At 44.0% G+C, this 22,436-nt stretch overlaps 1 protein-coding gene across 1 annotated transcript in view; it reads left to right on the top strand.

Moving 5' to 3' along the window:
- Positions 1–22,436, top strand: part of BSN (bassoon presynaptic cytomatrix protein) — a 618,895-nt gene that overhangs the window by 184,354 nt on the left and 412,105 nt on the right. The window lies entirely within an intron of this gene.

Raw genomic sequence — 22,436 nt, 5'->3', positions numbered from 1 at the left:
GAGCGGCGGCTGTCAGCGTGTTTGACAGCCGACGCTCAATTTTGCCGGCGTCGGTTCTCGAGCCCGCTGACAGCCACGGGCTCGGAAACCGGACGCCGGCAAAATTGAGCGTCCGGTTTTCGGCCCGACAGCCGCGGGCCGAATTCAAATTTATTTATTTATTTATTTTTACTTTTTTTTACTTTTTTTTACTTTTGGGGACCTCCGACTTAATATCGCTATGATATTAAGTCGGAGGGTGCACAGAAAAGCAGTTTTTACTGCTTTTCTGTGCACTTTCCTGGCGCCGGAAGAAATTAGTGCCGACCTTTGGGTCGGCGCTAATTTCTTAGAGTAAAATGTGCGGCTTGGCTGCACATTTTACTTACTGGATCCCGCGCGCATACCTAATAGGGCCATCAACATGCATTTGCATGTTGAGGGCGCTATTAGGTGCCGCGGGTGGGCCGCGTGTTTTCCTCCCCTTACTGAATAAGGGGTAAGGGAAAACACGCGTCCAGAGCAGGCTGACAGTGCGCTCCGACGGAGCACACTTTACTGTATCGACCTGTAAGTTTTGTACCTGAGGTAAAGTGACTTGCCCAAGGTCACAAGGAGCAACAGCGGGACTTGAACCCTGGTTTCCTAGCACTAGATCTAGCATGCCAAAAAGAATTTTTTGCAAATTTGTCTCGCTCTCCGTTATCAGCACAGGTAGACAACTTGAATAAGCCTATTTCTGTGCAGGAGATTTCGTTTGTTATACAAGAATTGAAATTGCATAAATCCCCAGGCCCTGATTGGTTGAATTCCTTGTTTTATAAATCACTCCAGGAATCCATACCATCTGAACTTTGTATTACTTTCAATCATATGATACAAAATTGAGTTCTACCGACTCTATCAGTAGTGGCTATTACGATCCTGCCTAAACCTGGGAGAGATTTAACTGACCCTGTTCATATCGACCTATTTCCTTGAGGAACCAAGATGTTAAAATCTATGCTAAGGTTCTAGCCAACAGATTCAAATATATTCTGCTGGACTTGATCTCTCCTATGCAGATAGGAATTGTTTTTGGTAGAAAAGCCAGCAACAATATATGGTGCTTATTATTGGCTTTGGAAGTCTGTCGCACTTAGAAGGTAGAAGACCCCCTACTGATTAGTTTTGATGCAGAAAAAGCCTTTGATAGGGTGACCTGAGAGTACATATTCATGTCCCTACAGGCTTTTGGTTTTGAGGGCTCCTTTTTATCTGCTATCCAAACTCTGTATAAGTCTCCCAAAGCTTTCATTTGTGTTAATGGTACAATTTCTCATTTGTTTAGTTTGGGGAGGGGGACTAGGTAGCATTGCCCGTTATCCCCAGATTTGTTTGTATTATCCTTAGAACCTTTGGGGCCGGATTTTAAAAGGGTTACGCGCATAAGGTACGCGCGTAACCCTTTTAAAAACCCCCTGCACACGCCGAGCCTATTTTGCATAGGCTCGGCGGCGCGCGCAAGCCCCGGGACGCACGTAATACCCGGGGCTTGCCTGGGGGGGGGGGGGCATGTCGGGAGTGACGTGGCGTTTTCGGGGCGTGTCCGGGGTCATGTTTCCGGCTCGGGGCGTTTTGGGGGCGTGGCCGAGTGCCCCGACTCAGCGGCCTGTGTCGGGGCCTGCCACACACCGGCACACGTAAGTTACTACTGCCCGGAGGTAGTAGTAACTTTTAAGATAAAGGTAGGGAGGGGGTTTAGATAGGGCCGGGGGAAGTGGGTTAGGTAGGGGAAGGGAGGGGAAGGTGCGGGGGGGGTGAATGGAAAGTTCCGCCGAGGCTGCTCCAATTTTGGAGCGGCCTCGGAGGGAACGGGCAGCGTGCGCAGGGCTTGGCGCGCGCAAGGTGCACAAATGTGCACCCCCTTGTGTGCGCCGATCCCGGATTTTATAAGATACACGCGTATCTTATAAAATCCTGCATATTTTTGTTCGCGCGCGCGTAGATTTGTAAAATCTACCCCTTGGTGCGCAAAATTATACAAGATACAGCTATAATAGGGATTCGTATTGGTTCCCGTGAGTTGAAGTCCCTATTTTTTGCAGAAGATATGTTAAAGGTATTGACTAAAGCCCGGATAACTCTTCCTTTACTTTTAAGGCATATTCATAACTTTGGTTCTTTTTCTGATTAAAACTGAATCTTTCTAAATCAGAGGCCATGGATATTGGTGGACATTTATGTATGCCTTATGGCAAAATTTCCCACTTGCCTGGGCAAAAGATACTGTTAAATATTTAGGAGTCAAAATACACAAATATCCAGATGTTTGGTATCAATGTAATGTTACACCGCTCCTTCGGGAATTTCAGAAGAAACTCCATAGCTGGAGATATTTTCCCTTATTGTTACAGGGCCGTATGGTGTTGGTTAAAATGATTTTGCTGCCCAAATTATTATATTTACTTTAGATGCTATCATTTTTTTCTGAAAAAAGGCTATTAATTTTTTTCAAAAAATGTGCTCTCAGTTATTTTGGAACTTCAAGCGAGCACAGCTGCAATTTTACGTCCTATCAGCTTCTAAAAATGCAGATGGGTTGGGATTTGCACATATTAGGTCTTATAACATGGCATGTCTTTTGCAGATTCTTCGAGAATGGATGAGACATCAGTCAGTTCAAGATAACTGTATGGAGCAGGTGGAACAGGATTTTGTGAAACCTTATAGTTTAATGCAGTGGTTCTCAACCTTTTTTCGGTCAGGACACACCTGACAGATGGTTCTCACATGCGTGACACACTGCTCATTAAAATCTTTGGCAGAAATTTTAAAAAAAGGCCCCGTATTACTTTTATTGCTAAGAATGACACGGGAAAAATAAGAGTACTCTCTCTGAACATAAATTATGTAAATAGTAAACCTCCCATACCTGAACAGCACCAACTTCAAGCACTCAAATACTTACCTAAGAAAAGGCAGCCCTGAAAATATTACACCAGGTCTTAAAACTCCAATACTTCTATTAGAAAATGGAACAAGCTAGGCTGCTATAGAACCCTACCCAGAAACTACATGCAGCAGAATACCTCGCCTCATTCACATGTGCAGACCCTCACCTAACAAAGAATAAAGAGACCATAAAGTATAAATAGAAACATGCAGTCAAAAACTGAACTGGAAACTGCAACAAGCCAGAGTATCTGTATGGCATGCAACAAAGGAAAAAGAAATCACCAGTCTTCATAAAATAAAGAAAGAAATATAAAATCAATAGCAGTAAAACCATACTAATAAAAAGAACAGATTATTTCAAAACAGCTGATGAATGGAATATCCAATAATTAAAAGCTCATATAAAAAATTTCTAGACACCAATAAAATATTTCAAAACAGCAGACAGAAAGACCCAATAATTAAAAATAATAAGGATTAAAAATGTTCTGTTCTCCATACCTGCAAACATTCGATTTCCAAGTGAACCTAAGAAATGCCATACTGGGTCAGACCAAGGGTCCATCAAGCTCAATATCCTGTTTCCAACAGTGGCGAATCCAAATCACATGTACCTGGCAAGTTCCCAAATATTAGATAGATCACAAGCTACTATTGCTTATTAATTACCATAATAGCATTTTATGGATTTAACCTCTAGGAACTTATTCAAACATTTTTTAAACCTAGTAACACTAACTGCTGAAATCACATCCCCTGCAATGAATTCCAGAGTTTAACTCTGGAATTCAATAATTTTCATCAATTTTGTTTTAAATGAGCTACTTGCTAACTTCATGGAGCGCCCCCTGGTTCTTCTATTATCTGTGAGAGTAAATAACCGATTTACATTAACTTGTTCAAGTCCTTTCATGATTTTATGCCCTCTCAGTTGTCTCTTCTCCAGGCTAAACAGCCTTAACTTCTTTAGCCTTTCCTTATAGGGCAGCCGTTCCATGCCCCATATCATTTTGGTCACCCTTCACTGCACTTTCTCCAGTGCAGCTATATCCTTTTTGAGATGCAGTGACCAGAATTGCACACAGTATTCAAGGTGCGGTCTCACCATGGAACGATTCAGAGGCATTATGACATCCTCCGTTTTATTTTCCATTCCCTTCCTAATAATTCCTAACATTCTGTTTGCTTTTTTGATTGCCAAAGCACACTGGGCCGACTATTTCTTTCCTGGGTAGTAATTTCTTTCCTGGGTAGTAATTCCTAAGATATGTAACTACAGCAAATGTTATTTTTCCCTATATGCATCACTTTGCACTTGTCCACGATAAACTTCATCTATTTGGAAGCCTAATCTTCCAGTCTCACAAGGTCCTCCTGCAATTCATCACAATCCGCTTGAGATTTAACTTCTCTGCATAATTTTGTGTTGTCCACAAGTTTGAACACCTCACTCATCATACTGCTTTCCAGATCATTTATAAATATACTAGCCGTTAAGCCCCTAACAACGGGCTACATCAACATTTTTTTTTTCGGTCCATTTCCTTACCCCTCATTCCTCCCCCCTCATTCTCCCTCACCCTCTAGTCTCCCTCCCACCTCCCCCCTCCCCTCACTCTCTCCTCCCCCCTCCCCTTATTCTCCTCCCCCCTCCTCTCTCCCCCTATCCTCACTCCTCCCTCCCCCTCACTCTCTCCTCCCCTCAGCCACTCTCTCCTCCCTCCTCCCTCCCCTCAGTCACTCCCCCTCTCTCAATCCCTTCCCCTCCCCTCTCAGCTCATTCACAACCCCTTCGGATGGCGCAGACGGAAGATCTCCGGGGGAGGTCCCTCCCTCCCTAACGCGTGCCGCCGCTACTGATCTTGCTCCTCGCCGTGCCATTTTTGTTACAGGCAAGTTCTGACCGACGTGCTGCCCGCGCATGCGCAGTAGAGTTGCTCTCTACTGCGCATTTGCGGCACGTCAGTCAAGCTTCATTTATCTAGTAGATTAAAAAACACGGGTCCGAGGTCAGATCCCAGGTGCCATGAGATTGTTGTGAATTAGGAGGAGAGGGGGTGTTTACAAATTTCTCCTCGCTCTCTGTCACACACATGCTCTCTCTCTCACCTACATATGCTCTCAATCACTCAGTCAAGCACATGCTCGCTCTCTCAGTTATACACGTGCTCGCTCTTTCACTTATATAGGCTCTCAATCCCACAATTGCACACATGCTTGCTCACTCATATAGGCTCTCAATCACGCAAATGCTCGCTCTCTCAATTACACACATGCTCGCTCTTTCACTTATATAGGCTCTCAATCACACAATTACACACATGCTCGCTCTCTCACATAGGCTCTCAATCATACAATTATACAATGCTCGCGCTTTCATTTACATAGGCTCTCAATCACCCAGTTACACTCATGCTCACTATCTCTTATACTCACTCTCTTTCCTCAGTTGAAATCCTGATATCATTCACATAGAAACATAGAAATGACGGCAGAAGAAGACCAAACGGCCCATCCAGTCTGCCCAGCAAGCCTTTGCACTCTTTTTTTTTTTTTTTCTCCCCTCTCTCATACTTATCTGTTACTCTTGGCCCTTTTGGTTCTATATCCCTTCCACCCCCGCCTTAATGCAGAGAGCAGTGTTGGAACTGCATCTAAGTGAATATCTAGCTTAATTAGTTAGGGATAGTAACCGCCGCAATAAGCAAGCTACACCCATGCTTGTTTACCCAGTCTATGTAATTCAGTCCTTGTTGGTTGTTGTCTGTATATAGATCTACTTTTCTTCATTCCCCCTGCAATTGAAGTAGAGAGCTATGCTGGATATGCGTGAAGTATCAGACTTTCTCCCTTGCCGTTGAAGCAGAGAGCTATGCTGGATAGACATTGAAAGTGAAGTATCAGGCTTATTTGGTTAGGAGTAGTAACCGCCATAACCAGCAAGCTACTCCCTGCATTTTTTGTGAATGGAAATCCTTTTTTTTTTCCCACATTATCTCTTGCCATTGAAGTTTAGAGCAATGTTGGAGTCGCATTAACTGTGTGTATGTTTATTGAATAAGGGTATTATCTCCTGTTAATAGCCATCATTGGTATTATCTCCAGGTAGCAGCCGTCATTCCCGCGAGCCACCCCCTCTTCATACACATCCTCTAGACTTTATAGATCCACAGTGTTTATCCCACGCCCCTTTGAAGTCCTTCACAGTACTGGTCTTCACAACTTCCTCCGGCAGGGCATTCCAGGCATCCACCACCCTCTCCATGAAGAAATACTTCCTGATATTGGTTCTGAATCTTCCTCCCTGGAGCTTTAAATCGTGACCCCTGGTTCTGCTGATTTTTTTCAATTGGAAAAGGTTTGTCATTATCTTTGGGTCATTAAAACCTTTCAAGTATCTGAAAGTCTGTATCATATCACCTCTGCTCCTCCTTTCCTCCAGGGTGTACATATTTAGATTCTTCAATCTCTCCTCATAAGACGTTTGATGAAGACCCTCCACCTTTTTGGTTGCCCTTCTCTGTACCGCCTCCATCCTGTCTCTGTCCCTTTTTAGATACGGTCTCCAGAACTGAGCACAGTACTCCAGGTAAAGCCTCACCAAGGACCTGTACAAGGGGATAATCACTTCCTTTTTCTTACTTGATATTCCTCTCTCTATGCAGCCCAGAATTCTTCTGGCTTTAGCTATCGCCTTGTCACATTGTTTTGCCGACTTCAGATCATTAGATACTATTACCCCTAGGTCTCTCTCCTGCTCTGTGCACATCAGCCCTTCACCCCCCATCGAATACAGTTCTTTCGGATTTCCACACCCCATATGCATGACTTTGCACTTCTTGGCATTGAATCTCAGCTGCCATATCTTCGACCACTCTTCCAGCTTCCTTAAATCCCGTCTCATTCTCTCCACTCGTTCCAGCGTGTCCACTCTCTTGCAGATCTTAGTGTCATCCGCAAACATACAAACCTTGCCTTCTATCTCATCCACTATGTCGCTCACATAGATATTGAACAGGACCGGTCCCAACACCGATCCTTGTGGCTCTCCGCTTAACACCGCTCTTTCTTCAGAGTAAGTTCCATTTATCATCACACATTGTCGTCTGTCCGTCAACCAGGTTGCAATCCAGGCCACCACCTCGGCATTCACTCCGAAGCTTCTCATTTTATTCACCAGTCTCCTGTGTGGGACCGTATCACAAGCCTTGCTGAAATCCAAGTAGATGACATCGAGTGCTCGTCCTTGATCCAATTACCTAGTCACCCAGTCGAAAAAGTCAATCAGATTTGTCTGACAGGATCTTCCCCTGGTGAATCTATGCTGCCTCTGGTCCAGCAATTCATCAGACTGTAGATAGTTCATTATTCTTTCTTTCAGCAGCGACTCCATCACTTTTCCCACCACTGAGGTGAGGCTAACCGGCCTGTAGTTTCCAGCCTCCTCTCTGCTCCCACTCTTGTGAAGTGGGACCACCACCGCTCTTCTCCAGTCACTCGGCATCACTCCCGTTTCTAGTGATCTATTGAACAGGTCACACAGCGGACCTGCCAACACATCTCTGAGCTCCCTCAGTATCCTGGGATGAACCTCATCAGGCCCCATGGCTTTGTCCACTTTCAGTTTCCCAGCTCTTCCCATACATTCTCTTCTGTAAACGGAGTTACATCTACTCCACTCCCCTCCAGTTTCTTGTTAACTAGTGATGGTCTTTCTCCTGAGTCCTCTTTAGTGAACACCGAACTGAATTATTTGTTTAGTATTTCTGCCATTTCTTCGTCTCTCTCTACACCTTCATCCTTTTCACTTTTCAATTTCACTATACCACTTGGAACTTTTCTCCTTTCTCTGATGTATCTGAAAAATGTTTTGTCACCTCTCCTTACCTTTTTGGCAATCCTTTCTTCCGCTTGACTTTTTGCCATCTTGATTACTTTCTTAGTCTCCCTCAGTTGTACCAGATATTTTTCTTTGTGCTCCTCCCTTTGGGATCCTTCATATTTCTTGAATGCTGTTCTTTTAGCTTTTATTTTGTCAGCCACTTCCTTTGAGAACCAGATAGGTTTCATTTTTCTTTTGCTTTTCTTTACTTTTCTAACATATAGATTAGTTGCCTTGGTAATTGCTCCTTTTAGTTTGGTCCACTGTTGATCCACATCATTCACCCAGCCTTTTAGTTCTCGTTTTAGTTATTATTATGTTTATAGTTATGTACCATATTTTAATATTATGTTACCAATTGTTTCCCTCAGGAAAGGCCAGTCAAGAGAAGTGCAGCCTGCGAGCTACCTGTGACTCGCCGGCCATTTATTCCACCTCACACCTGAACTGGAGACTCAGGTTGGGGCACGCCATGCTTGCCCAGGATTTCTTCTTCTTTCAGGAAATCTTTGCCTGCCTGCCTCCCTCTCCTGCTGAATAGCACGAGGGCCCTCCTCCAGAGGTTTTAGCCCTTCAAGTAACCAATTCTCCTCAAAATCCACCTCTACCCAACACTTTATGCAGATGGAAGGAAGATGGAAGAGAACCCACAAAGGAGTGCCTAGCACTCCAATTCAAGAAGAATGAGAATGCCACTTTTCCTTTTCTTTGAATAGCTTTGTGTATCCATACAATGACCCTGGAGCACAAAAGCTTCTCTGGGGCCTAACGCAAACTGTTCTGCAAAGTAGAGCTTTCCAGACCCCTGTTATCTTGGCACTCATCAATCGCCTTCCACCATCGTCAAACCGGTGGGTCTGAGTAGTCCTCTCTGCACTACCCTGCATGATTGGGAGCATCCAAGTGGCCGCCGCATCTCTTCTAAGTAAGCTGTTTTGAACCCTACTGCAACAAGAACAAGAACCACTGAGGGTGAAGGCCCTTCACCCTCAGCATGCCGTTTACAATTACATCAGATTCATCAGGTTAGAACAGGCCTCCTTGCTTGAATCCTCCCACCCGGGAGGGCTTAAAAATGGCTGCTGTTCCTGTACTTCGATCAGCCATGGCATCTATCCATTACCATTACTGAGAGTCAGCTTAGCTTCTAAGAACAGGGGAGAAGCCTTCACTGTTGCTGCTTGAGAAACAGTAACTGTATCCTGGAAGTGTTGCTTATTTTCCCTCCTATGATCTGCAACAGATCAGGCTTTGCCAATTCTAAAACGGCCATTCCTGCACTGCAGAAGAGGGAGGCCTTATTAGTAGAAGCAGCCTTGGCCGACTTTCTCTCACCTGATGCGGTCCCCACAGTACTACTTTTACCTTCGGATCAACGGCTTCTGCACAAGTCCACCGAGGAGAGACATGACGACATTTGTCCATCTGAACGGCCACGGTTGCCATTGTCTGCAGCTGACCCCATGCCACTCCTTTGTGCTTGCACACTGCTTTCCCATATGCCCACGGCACAGCCTGTAGCACACTGCCAATCAGGGGAACAGTTACGCAGGGCAACGAAGCCAATCCGTGGACTGGCAGCCACACTCACACTTAGTTGGGCTCCTCGAGCTCTTTAAAGTACCTCCACGTACCCCTAGCATATTCATTTTCTTTTCTTTTTTTTTTTTTAACTTTCTAAGAATAAAAGCAAAGAAGGCAATAATTCCTTTTGCCAACAGAGCCCAGGAGAAGTGAGCGAAGGCTGCGTGGAAGAGCAGGAGGCAGGCTGTGGCAAGCTAAGGTCACCAACTCCCTGCTCAGCCACTCCACCTGAGGGATGGCCCTTAATGGAGCCCCAGGGAATACTCCGATCTAATCTGTTTCTTTCTTTTTTTACTCATAATTCCAGGCTGCAGGTTTTACACCTCTGCCATCTGCTGGAGACAGAGAAATACCGAGGGTCTGCAAGTGGCACACTATCTTAAGTAGCACAGTGTCGGTAAAGCTTTTCTTCTCTATCTCCATCTGCTGGTAGTGATGAAAAACAGATAAGTCTGGACTGATCTGAGGTATGAACAGGAATTGGGTTTAAAAAATATTTGCAGAAGTTCATAAACTACTAATGGTAAAGTTGACAGGAAATAGCTACTGCTTATCACTGGCATTAGTACATTGGGATCTATTTAATGTTTGGGTAATTGCTGGATTGGCCACTGTTGGAAACAGGATGCTGGGCTTGTTGGACCCTTGGTCTAACCTAGTATGGCAACTTCTTATATTCTTAGAACCTCTTAAATTGTTGTTGCTTTAAATGCGCAATAATATAAAAAAGTGCATATCTTATATAAAGTCCAGCAGCAAACAGTTCTTTATATTAAAGTCACAAGAGCAGTCTGATGTAGCCAACATTGTCTTCCAATGGCTGAGCCAGGGATTTTTTCAGAATGAAACTCACAAACTGCTTCTATACAAAAACAAAACAGAATAAATCATGAAAATGTTATAAATTCTAACACATTCAGTTTCAAATGGCTTATAATCACAATTCAGGTGTAATTCAACATTACAAACATTTTCCGTGGCACTATACCTGCAGGATTTCATAGTATGTAATGGCAACAAAATTGATGCTGCAGTATTTATACTAGCCAGGAGGTCAAATTCTAACCAATCAAATAGTCAGTTCCATACACATGATTATAGCAACCAATGATCGATTGAGCTCAGGGAATTGCAGTGGATTTCATAGATCTATCGTAGAATATGCTTCTATTAGTTATGCAACACTTTTTTATACTTACTCCATCTTAAATGACCCTTTCCTCTAGCCTGTGAAATGTTGGTACATAGTATTTTCAATGCTATAATACTCCACGTCATCATGCATGTTTCTGAAATATTGCACAAACAGTACACAGTGAGTAGAATTTTGTACTGTGTGCAATTACTGGTCGCTATATCTCAAAGAAGATATAACTGAACTGGAAATAGTTCAAAGAAGGGCGACCCTAATGAGAAAGGGACTGGAACAGTTCCCTTATGAGGAAAAGCTAAAGAAGTAGAGATGATAACTTTAAAACACATGGATACGCGTACGCCTGTACACGTTTTTTATATCAAGCATGCAAATGGGTGCAAACTATATAAAATATATGTAAATCTGCCTAACATGTTCGTATATCAAAAAATATGTGGCATGTATTTTAAACATAGCCGCATAAGTTTGACTTATCTGGCTAAGTAGAGCTGTTTAAAGTTTATCTGGCTAAGTAAGGATAGCCGAGCAAATTAAAAAAAAAAAAATCAATATATAGGTTGAAAAGTAAGATAGACTGATAATTAGCATTTGAAGACTTATTCAGCTATCTTATTTATCTGGTTGTGTAGTGCTTTTTAAGACTTATCCGGATAAGTGGTAGGCTTCTGCTTATGCGTGTGTATTTGTGTTCCTAATTTAAATCATTTACATGAGGAATTTTAACTTGGCTTTTACATATGCACACATGAAGGAAATTACCAGTTAAACCAATTAGTCCACCAGTTTGTCCTATCTGTGTCTAGGTAATCAAGCTCTCCTTGACTCTTCAGCCTGCACTCCCCCTAGTTTACCGAGACCCCTCACCCTGTCAGTATTTGCCTATAAAGAATTATATTCTGACTTAAACCTGATAATTAGCAGTTGTAAATATGCACAGGTAACAGCTGTATGTGCATTGGTTTCGCAGGTTTTAAAATAGCACCTGGGGACAGTAACTTTCAAACAAGTGCACGGATGCGCATATATATGTGTGTGCATCATCATGTGCACAGAGATGCGGTAGTTTTATAATACACATACACATATGCACTCACATTATAAAATAGCTTAGGCGCAACTATCTGGGCACCTAATTTTAAGCTTGCGCATGCCCAGCAGTGTAAATAGGCTTATGGATGCACAACTGCCTGTACTTTATAATAGCCACACTTCCAGCTGAGCACCCACATCACCAGTTCATCCACCAGTTTGCTCAGTGTTCTGCTAGGTCCTTCCTTTCCCCCCGGTTCTTTAGCCTGCACTCCCCGCAGCCCCCTCAAACCCTCACAGATACCTATCTTTTTTTTTTTATATATTACACCTCCTTCATAATAGAAGTAAGGTCATGCGTCACTGGAGCTGGATGCGCACTCAGACGCATAGGTAGTTGTATGCACATCTCGTGGCCCTGCCCCGGAATGCCCATGCCCTTCCCACACCACATCCCTTTTATTGCCGATGCTAGATATTCATGCATCGGCACTTGTGCACACATCTACCCGCCTTATAAAATTGGGAGGATACGCATAAGTGCCAGATGCGTGGCCATCTCCTGATTTTGGCATGTGTCCAACTTCTAAAATTCCATGCTGATCTCTCCTCGCTACCAGACGCCTTCACTCTGTATACTCTCGCTCCAGGACGACTTAGGTACCCGCTCCTCGGGGGCCTTGCCTTGCTCCTGTTTACCCTCCGGGTTTGCCTACCATTTTCAAGGACGCCTAAGATACCCGCTCCTCGGGGGCCTCATTTCGTCCCAGACCTCCGCTCCTTGGAGGATCTCTCCTTCTACAACTGCCCGTATCAGAGTGAGTACTACCACTCCAGTTCTGTCTCTGCATTGTCTCATCTCTTTTCTCAGATCCTCGGCCTACTTTGCTTCGTGGACCATTACCGGACCCATCTCCCTCATGGGACCTGGTGAAACTGTGGAACTGCCTTTTCCACTTTGCAGCCCTCAGAACGGAACATTGCCATCAGACATCTCCTCTTCTGGCTGGGATCACTACCCATTCCTCGGGTCACCATCTACATTGCAGTATAATAAAACTATACTTCTCTGTGTCCATCTCCGCTTAGAGCTAGCCTATCACTGCAAGTCCCCGCAGGGCTCTGCCCTGTGGGAGGTGCCATCTCTTGTAGCGACCAAGGGCCCACGCTTCAGTGTCCAAAACACAACATGAGCGATCTTACAGAAAGACAATACTCCATAATAAGAGACTAAGGACATTCAAGAATGGTACCAGAATAGAGAGGAATCACGGGTTATCAAAGCGTTGTCAATCTTTGTTCAGATTTAGGTTGATAGCTTACGGTTTTAGACAATTTTGGGGTTAAACAGAAATTGGCAAAATACACACAGAAGCTCATTAACATTGAAATAGATAAAAGCGGACATAATAGAAAATACCTCCCCGGCAGATTTATTTTGTACAGCGGGGAGAGGCGAACATGAAGGAGAGCCATATCAGTTAACACAGCCTGGGTTCCCTACATGGGAGATAGTAAACAGAGGCCCTGATGGAGAACTATGAAAACAATTTAGTTTAGTGCACGAGTCATTTGCCGACAGCCTCGTTCTAAAATGGACAAATGTCACTGGTCCCATTAATATTTAAATAGCACATAGTACCTCACGCCAGTTGTCCGATGGCTACATGGCATTCTGGAAGGCTACAAATATAGCGAAAACGTAAGTTTTTATAAGTTTATGTACACAAGGGGGAGATGTTCCGGGAATCGAAAGTTTCACAAGTAGCTATGGTTATTGAATTTTGTGTAGCTGTCTTAGGCCTGGATTCACCATTCTATCGCAGAATGGTGAATCCAGCGAAAACGGGGGGTGAAGGGGGGGGGCGGGCCTGCGAAAGCCGGCAGCCTTAGCACCACCGCGGTGTTTTCGCTGCCAGCTTTTGCACCCAATAGCGCCACCGTGAAAAGTGGTTCTATTGGGCGCACTACTGACGATGATAATGTTACTTACCTTATCGCCGCCAGCGAAGACCCCACCGATTCCGCCTCCTCGTTGCCCCGACTCCGCCCCTAGCATGCTATCGCACGCGAGAAGGGCCTTTGAAAATGACCCCCTTAGTCCCTGAGGAAGACGGGATGGTCCAAACACTGCCAGTGTCGGGCTGACTGCTCCAATTTCGCTATCATGAATGGCTTGTATAAGAGAAGATAACTTCTAATCAAATATAGCTAAGTACAAAATAACATTAAGGAAGGCGATAGATGGTGACCGTACAAGAGAACGCTATTCAATAAAGACCAGTATTACTTTTAAAAGAAAACCTTTGGTGGAGGGATATCATTAAAGGATAAAAAAAATTGCATTTGAATATGAAATAACACAAAAATTAAAAACGGTATCTGTACTAATAAGGCTATCACCAATCTATGGTGTAACCTAATGAGCAATACCGGACATCTGTGTACATAAAAGAATATAGTGTCCTCTGTTTGATTTTTTTAACTTAACTGAATAACAAGTATATCCAGCTATAATTTTAGACCTGCTGTAAGGCAGGTCTAAAGTTATCCGACCTTATGTGGCCAAATAGCTTGCTACTTATCCGGATATCTTTAAAAGATATCAGAGTAAGTAGTGCTGTTACTGTATCAGTACAAAAAAACCCCACAAAAACAGTAAGGGCTTGTGGCTGGCAATGACAATGGCTGGTCCAGCGCTCCTAAAATACATTGCCGGACATCAGTATCCCCCTTCCCTCAAATCCTTTTCCCGTTTTCTATTTTAATTTTCTTTTTCATGTCACCCCGCCCCCCGGTGACGAAAAATCATTCTTGCCTGGAACAATGGTTCCACTCACCTGCTCCTGGCAGTGCTGGAAGCGTAAACTAGGCTCAGGTACAGCACTGGAGCCACCGGGAGCGGGTGAAGCTGCTGGCCTCCTTCTTAGACATGGTGAGGAATATGGATGGAAATTTCAGCTTTAAAGAAAGGTGATATACACATATGAAAAAATTGCAACCAAAGGTTCTGCTGGCAAGGTCCGCTAAAAAAGATGCAGAATTGGCTGAGCAGTAACCATCAAAAAAAAAATCAAAAAAACACTTAATACAAGTGTCAAAAAATGTAATTAGGGGAAGGTGGAAGGAAGAGGGTTTGGTAGAAGATCCAAAGAAGTGGCAGAAATAAAGAAGGTTCCTCTGAGAAAAATACTGCAAACTGTAGGAAGAAAACATTTGAAGATCATGGCAGACAAAGAGGAAATGAGATCTGTGGGGCTGCTACTGCATGTGAACTACTAGATATAAGCAGTGAAAGACTTTTGCTTTTCCAGAGAGATTAAGAAAGATTCTTTCTTAAGAGAAACATACAAATGTTAAAATACAGCTTATTACAGATACACAGCATTCTGAGCCTACCTCACGATATCTATGGGGACAATTTTTAAAGGGATTTCCACAGGTAAACTGCAGTTTACCCACAAAAACAAAGCCCTTTAAAAATTGCCCACACCCTATCATGAAGAGAAAAGTACACTTGCTATCTGCAGCATATGTACTTTTGCTCATAGTAAAGTGGCCAGGGGCAAGATTAGGACAAGCCAGATAAACTACAAATAAAAACTTTATTTTGAAATCCCTGTGCATTGTTTACCCTGGATATTTTGTACCCGTAAGTTATGGTAGGTAAGGAAATCCCTGCAGAACTAGCTGCCGGTAGATTTTCAAAGGGAAACTCCCATGGGCCTGCAAGCTACACAGGGAGGCTGAAAATAACCCTCTTCATGTCCTATTTCTTTAGGCTCTGCTGAAACATATTCCTAGAATATCTGTTTATAATGATTGGTGATTCAGGATTATCCTCTTCAGTTCTCACCAATTAGTGTGATTAGCGTTCCCTTAAAGTCCAGGGTATCTTTGGCATGGATGCTGGATTAATCACTGCTTGCTGGCTTCTCTTTAGATCTGCTTTACCTGAAAATTTAAGGATACAGAGCAATTTAAAGCTATTTAGAAAACTCCTCAAAACATGGCTGTTCAAGCAAGCATATAGAGACGGCATAGGCTAAACTGCATTTCCACACTCACCACATCATTTTATATAACTATCCAGGACTATTCTATTAGATTCATTTATGTCTATACCAGTTACTATTAAGGTTTTAGTGCTTTTATGACTTATGAAGGTTGGAATCTTTGTACTCAATTAATTATGAGATTAGATTATTTAGTTTATTCTTATGTTCTTTTATATATATCCATGTTTAATCTGTTTATTTATAGTTTGTTGTATTAATAATTTTATATCAGTGAGTTTTCTTTTTGTTGTCTTACAGATTGTAATCTTCTTATGCTTTATTGTTATCCTTGTAAACCGCTGTGAAGGCTAGTACCAAACAACGGTATATAAAAGTCTACAAATACAATAAATAATAATTAGAGAATATTTTGAGAATCCCTTTGCATAGTTTAAGCTATTCCAGCTTTTTCTAGTAATATAGTTAATCACACCTGAAAATGTAAGAAGTGCTTAGGTATATCTATGCCATTTAAAAAATTCTGCCTGTTAAAGCACAACGTAAAAGCTGGAATGGCTTAAACAATTATATGGGAGTCTTAAAATATTCTCTGGTTATCGCTGAATTCTTTGCAGTTGTTCCAAGCAGTGAAGTGCCTGACAAAGTGAGAAAGCTTGAATGGCGCTAGGTTAACGATGAAAAATTTGCTATGAGTCTGTCTTTCAAAGGTCTCTTTGTCAATTGAAAATGATGTAATGCTCTATTCAGAGCCCTTGTGCAATAGCAATAGAAGTGGGTAACTGTCAGAAATAAGAGACCAAACCAGCCAAGAACATATCCAGTCCCAAGGGTAATAATTAGCTTAAATATCTTAACAATAATAACAATATATCATAAAGCAGATCACAACAAGTAGCCTCTGGCCCATGGTGTTGCCACAGAGGGGAGAGGGTGGCAAGTGTCCTTCAAAACATATGGCTTACTACCCTTTTACCACCCTAACCTGCAGCAATAGCATTGGAGGCAATTGCTTTGAGCCCTAAGCCATACGGGCTTCCGTGAGGAAAGAGAGGACATAGCTGCTACAGGGCCTATTTATAGACCTTGCAAAGAATCTCTGTGATTTTTACGGTACCAGCCTGAAGATAGACATGTTCCAAACCATACTCCCTTTGGCCTCACCTTGGGTGAAACTTGGAGTCCCCTGAGGCTTGGGCGCTCAGGACAATTGCCTTGCTTGCCCTTCCCTCCCCAGCACTGACCCTTGAATCAGCCAAATAAGGTGAGAGGTAAGGAATGAGAGGTCAAAGATGGATAGGACGGAAGATGGAGGGGATAAGGAGGGAGAGCACCCAAGAAGGGGAAATTGCGTCACCAGATAAATTAGAAAATTTTCCTCTGCCACAACTTCAACATTGCATTTGATATTCTAATGGGCAGGGTCTAGAATAAATAGCAAAACTGGGAAGAGCATTCATCTTTATTGTCACTATTTTCGCTAACCAGAAAAACCCATATCCTTCTCACTTCTCTAAATCCTTCATAACATTTGTCAATAGTGTAGGATAGTTCAGATTAAACAGAACGTCCACACAGTTGCTCAAATAAACTCCAAAATACTGGATCTTGTGTTTGGCCCATTTAAAGGGGATTTTTTTTCCTCCAAACATTTGTCAATACACTAGGGACAATGAGATTCAATACTTCTGACTTTTCTAAATTAATCTTGAAGCTGGATATTGCACTAAACATCCTCATCTCAGCTACTACTCCACCCAAACATTGGTCTGGAGTTGTTAAAGTGAAAAGTATATTGTATGCAAAAAAGAGGCAGCTAAAATTGACTATTTCAAATAAATGCATCTGAAATACTAGGTGTTTCCCTAATCCTAATTGCAAAAGGTTTCAAAAAAATAGCAAACGGTAGCAGGAATAGGGGGCATCCCTGCCTTGTGCCCCTTCCCACAACAAAACTATCAGAATAGCCACCATTTACCTTGACACAGGCACATGATTATCATATAATTTTTGGATCCATCCTATGGAATAATTCCCAAAATTCATTTTCCCCAGGGTTTTAAACAGCAATGTTCAATGTACCATATCAAACGCTTTTTCAGCATCAACTGTAAGGAGAAGAGGATGAATTATTTTTCCAGTTTAAGCCACCAGATGACAACAATTTTACGCACATTATCCACAGCCATCCTGTTGCGAATGAAGCCAGCCTAATTAGGGTCTATTAAAGATGCGATTACACCATTCAGGCATTTAGCAAGCACCCTGACCAATATCTTAAGGTCAATGTTAATAAGGTATTTAGGGCTATACAACCCACAAAGAGTTGGGTCTCTTTCTGGTTTAGCAATTATAGATATACCTGCCATATTTGCACCATATGGGAGGGAGCCTCCATTTCTAATATAATTGAACATATAAATTAAAGATAATGTTATGGGCATGGACCCTTGGACAGAGGGGGGAGTTGGTGCAACCTTCAGGGAGGAGCTCTGCAGGTCCCCGCCATCAGCTGCGGAGCTGGCTATGGCAGAGGCCCAACTGGAACTTCACCTGTACAGTCCTCGTTCCCCTTAGGTTGAGCCCTCGGTGCCGGGGCCAGCAGATCTTAGGCAGAGGGCTCTGCTGACGAATTGGAGCTGTGTGGAGATGGTTTACAGGCCAGGGTCCAGGTTAGGTTGGTTACAGGCGCACTCAGATAAGGGCGGTGGTTGAGGCATGCAGGCATGGTCATGAGTCAGGCAGTGGTTATTAGGCAGGCTAAGTTCAGGCGTGGAAATAAGTCAGGCAGTGGTCAGTGGCAGGTGGAGTTCAAGTATAGGCAAGTGTCAAAACCAAGTCAAAACCAGAGATCCATCCGAGGGAAGGTGGGATGGATAGGTAGGCAGGGAGGCAAGGAGCACAGCACAGGTGGGCAGACACACTCACGACTAACCACAAGATGAAAACTCGACGAAGAACTGAAGACTGACCACAGGACAAAAACAAGCATCAGGAACTCAGGAGCAAAAGACTAGGAATGCTGAGGCAACTTGCTCTACTTAACAGTAGTCGACCTATTGCCGAGGCAAGGAGGAGTTGCTGAGGTGGCCTTTTATAGGCCCTTGTTGATGTCAGCATTGGGCGCCACTGGCATTTTCCCCCGTAGGCCCTTTATGAGGAGCAATGTCAGGCATGCACGTGTCTTATGAGGAGCCCAAGGAAAGTAGCAGCATTGGAGGCAGGTTAGGCACGGTGGCCTACCACACATCCATTCGGGGGTGTCAAAGGGTGTTGCTTCGGGTTCGAGGATGAACATAAGTGCAGCAGTCTGTAGGCCTGCCCTGCGGACCACCGAATGCAACAGGTAATAGCAATATATGGGCAATACATTTGTAAAATCTTGTTGAGAAGCCATCCAAACCTGAAGCCTTACCAGGCTTAAATGATTTTCTCCTAGGACAAGCAGGATGGTAGTCCTCACACATGGGTGACATCATCAGATGGAGCCCGGCAAGGTAAACTATGTCAAAGTTTCTAGAAACTTTAGCTGGCACACCGAGTATGCCCAGCATGCCACTATCCACATGTCCACGTGGGATCGCCCTTCAGTCACTTCTTTTTTGCGGAGCTATCATCTCGCAGTTGTGGAGCTCTGCTCTTTCTTCGGTATTTTCAAGTATTTTCCCGGTCAGTTCCATTTTTTTCTGTACCAGGGTCCCTCTTCCTACTACCGGCTTAGTCAGTAGGGTGGTGCAGTAAGTGTTCTCCTTTCTGTGCGGTCAGTTCCTGGTGGTGTCTCACACTTGGTGGCCGCTGGGCACCAACTGCTCGCCTTGTCTTTTATGGTCATCAGGTTTTCGTCGATGCCCCCAGTGTCCGTAGACCATGTCCCTCATGGATCCGCATAAGGTTTGTATCATCTGCCTGGGGGCATCACACGATGTCAGGAGGTGTTGTTTTTGCGACCAGATGACCCTCAAAGGCTGACGCACCTTTCTAGATAAAATGGAGAAACACTTCGGTTCCAAAAAATCTGAACCTTTGATTCTGGCGTCAGGGGCATCAATTCCAAGAGGCCACGGGGAACCGATGGACTCTGAGCCTTCTCTGTCCACTTCCCTACTGGGGCCCCCTCTGAAGAGAGGGGACAGGGGTCGGCCGTCACGCTACAGGATGTCGGGATCGTCTCCATCTTCTTCAGCACCAGGGAAAGACTGGACTGAGCACCGAGGGAAGTCCCGGAAGTATCGCCACCGGTCACCGTCTTTGCATGGCACCAGGCTCAGCTATGATGTCCCCAAAGTGACCCTGCAGAGAGGAGGCGCTGTCCTCCATCGAACCCAGGAGTCCCAGGTGTTACCCACTGATGCTGGTGCTGGGCACCAATCTCCCTTGGGGCTCTGAGGGAGATTTGGTGATGCCTCCCCCCTCCTCCATCCATCTTGTCCTCGGCGGACTTTTAAGAGGAGATGGACTACAGGGTGCAATTGCCGGAGCCTGCACCCTTGATGCATCCTTGTTGGAGATTGACCTAAGCGAAACAACCCTCATCTGGTTCCAATCTTACTTATCCAACAGATCCTACAAAGTTCACATCAACAGCAACGAGTCAGAACAATTTCCTCTTCCTCACAGAGTCCCACAAGGCTCATCCCTCTCATCTACCCTTTTCAACATATACATGCTCCCTCTCTGTAAACTTCTCTCCAGCATGGACCTCTTATTCTTCATCTACGCAGACGACGTCCAGATTCTTCTCCTTGTCAAAGAAAGCTTACCTCACAACATCGCCTTCTGGAATTCCCTCTCCACCCAAATATCAAATCTCCTCATGCAGATATCCCTCACCCTCAACCACAAAAAAACCGAAATCCTTTATATATCAAACAAAAGCACAACCAAAACCAGCGAAGTTAGCACCTCCAGCCAGCCACACACCACTCTCACCAATGAGGTCAGAGACCTAGGCATCTACCTTGACTCAAACCTCAACATGAAAAAACACATCAACTCGACAATCAAAGAAGGTTCTTACAAACTAAAAATCCTCAAAAAACTCAAACCCCTGCTATTCCACCACGACTACCACACAGTACTCCAAACCCTCATACTATCCAAGCTGGACTACTGTAACTCCCTCCTCCTCGGACTGCCCGCCTCCACCACAAAACCACTTCAGCTTCTACAAAATGCCACAGCCAGAGCCCTTACAAACACCAACCGTACCTCACACATCACCCCAATTCTAAAAGAACTACACTGGCTCCCCATAGCATACAGATCTCAATACAAAACCCTCACCATACTACACAAAACCATCAACAACCAAAGAATCAAATGGACCAAAGACTCTCCCCAACTACAACATAACCAGAAAAACCTACGTTCCCAAAACACAGGCCTCATCGTACCACATACAAAACTTGCTCACCTGACCTCCACCAGACAACGCACCTTCTCTGTAGCTGGTCCATCCCTCTGGAACCAGCTTCCTTCTCACCTCAGACTGGAACCCTCCCACCAAACATTCAAAAAGCAATTGAAAACATGGCTATTCCAGAAAGCCTACCAACTCGCCACCTAACTCCACCCCCCCTCCCTCCCTCTTCCCTAGTTCTCTCCCTTCCTCCCATTCTCTCCATCTAAGTCCGATACATGTCCCCCTGTACATACTCCTTCTGTTGTCTCTTCCTTGCTTCTGCAGATTCCATTCCCGCCCATCAGATACCCCAGCCCAGTTCTACAACTTATTCCTACAACACCCATCCTCTCTCCCATCATTACCATTGTATAATATATTCTATCAACAAGGCTTTACTGCCAAACGGTTAATGCTTCCCTCTAAAATCAAAGTTAATCATACAACTTATAACAATCCATTTCACAGTTACAACGGGAATGTTCCAATGTATATATGCTACAATGTATAAATTAATTAATGTTACTATGTTTCAATGCATAATGTATAAATGTTACAATGTATAAGTTAATGTTACAATGTATAAATAGTACGACCCCTGTCATACTATTACTCTGTTATAATGTGAACCGATGTGATGTACCCCAACGAATGTCGGTATATAAAAGCAAATAAATAAATAAATAAAATAAATAAATAAATGTTGGCGCTGCTGCTGGAGCACCTCCATATCCTTCTTGGTGTCCTCCCCACACAGCCGGTGCCCGGGGTTCCATCAATACCCCAGCAGCCACCGTTGCCTCCTCCATCCATTGCGATTCCAAAAGTGGGTAACTCCAAAAAGGAAGGCCCAGCGCAGCCTGCCACACTGTTGAAGCCCTTGGTTCCATGACCGGTTTTCCCTGACCTGGTTCTGTGTCCTTCGGGGGCCTCAGTGCCTGTAGTGCCCTCAGTGCCCAAGCCGAGGGGCCTGGGTAGGGGCCCCCTACTGGTGTCTCTGGGTGATCTTAGTGAGGGAGATGCCCCAAATGACCCATGGGGGGATGATACCTCAGAGTCCGAGTCCAATGACTCAGGGGATCTTCCCTCAGACCCGTCTCCTCCAGAGGAGCAGTACTGGTCCCCACCTGAGGACTTGACCTTTGCAGAATCCCCCCAACCCCCAACATTGGGTGCAGAGCAGAGCTAGGGCATTACCCATACATCTCAATAAAAGCAAAACAAACTATCTTTACTACCAAGCACAATAGCCCTCGTCATGAAAAGACAATTTACCACTAATGCAAGTCCTATTGAGAAAACACAACAAATAAGATTGATACAAATGCTTACATGCTAGTAAAATACCTCACCTCAGTCACACACACAGAACAGACCTTCATCAAGTACAGAAAGACCAAATATGATAAATATGGAGACAAACTGGAATGGAAAAACAAAGAAAGCCACTCT

The sequence above is a fragment of the Rhinatrema bivittatum genome, chromosome 4 (assembly GCF_901001135.1).
Source record: "Rhinatrema bivittatum chromosome 4, aRhiBiv1.1, whole genome shotgun sequence".
NCBI classification, from domain to species: Eukaryota; Metazoa; Chordata; class Amphibia; order Gymnophiona; family Rhinatrematidae; genus Rhinatrema; species Rhinatrema bivittatum.
The sequence above is the reverse complement of the archived record's forward strand: the minus strand, read 5'-3'. Positions and strand labels throughout refer to the sequence as shown.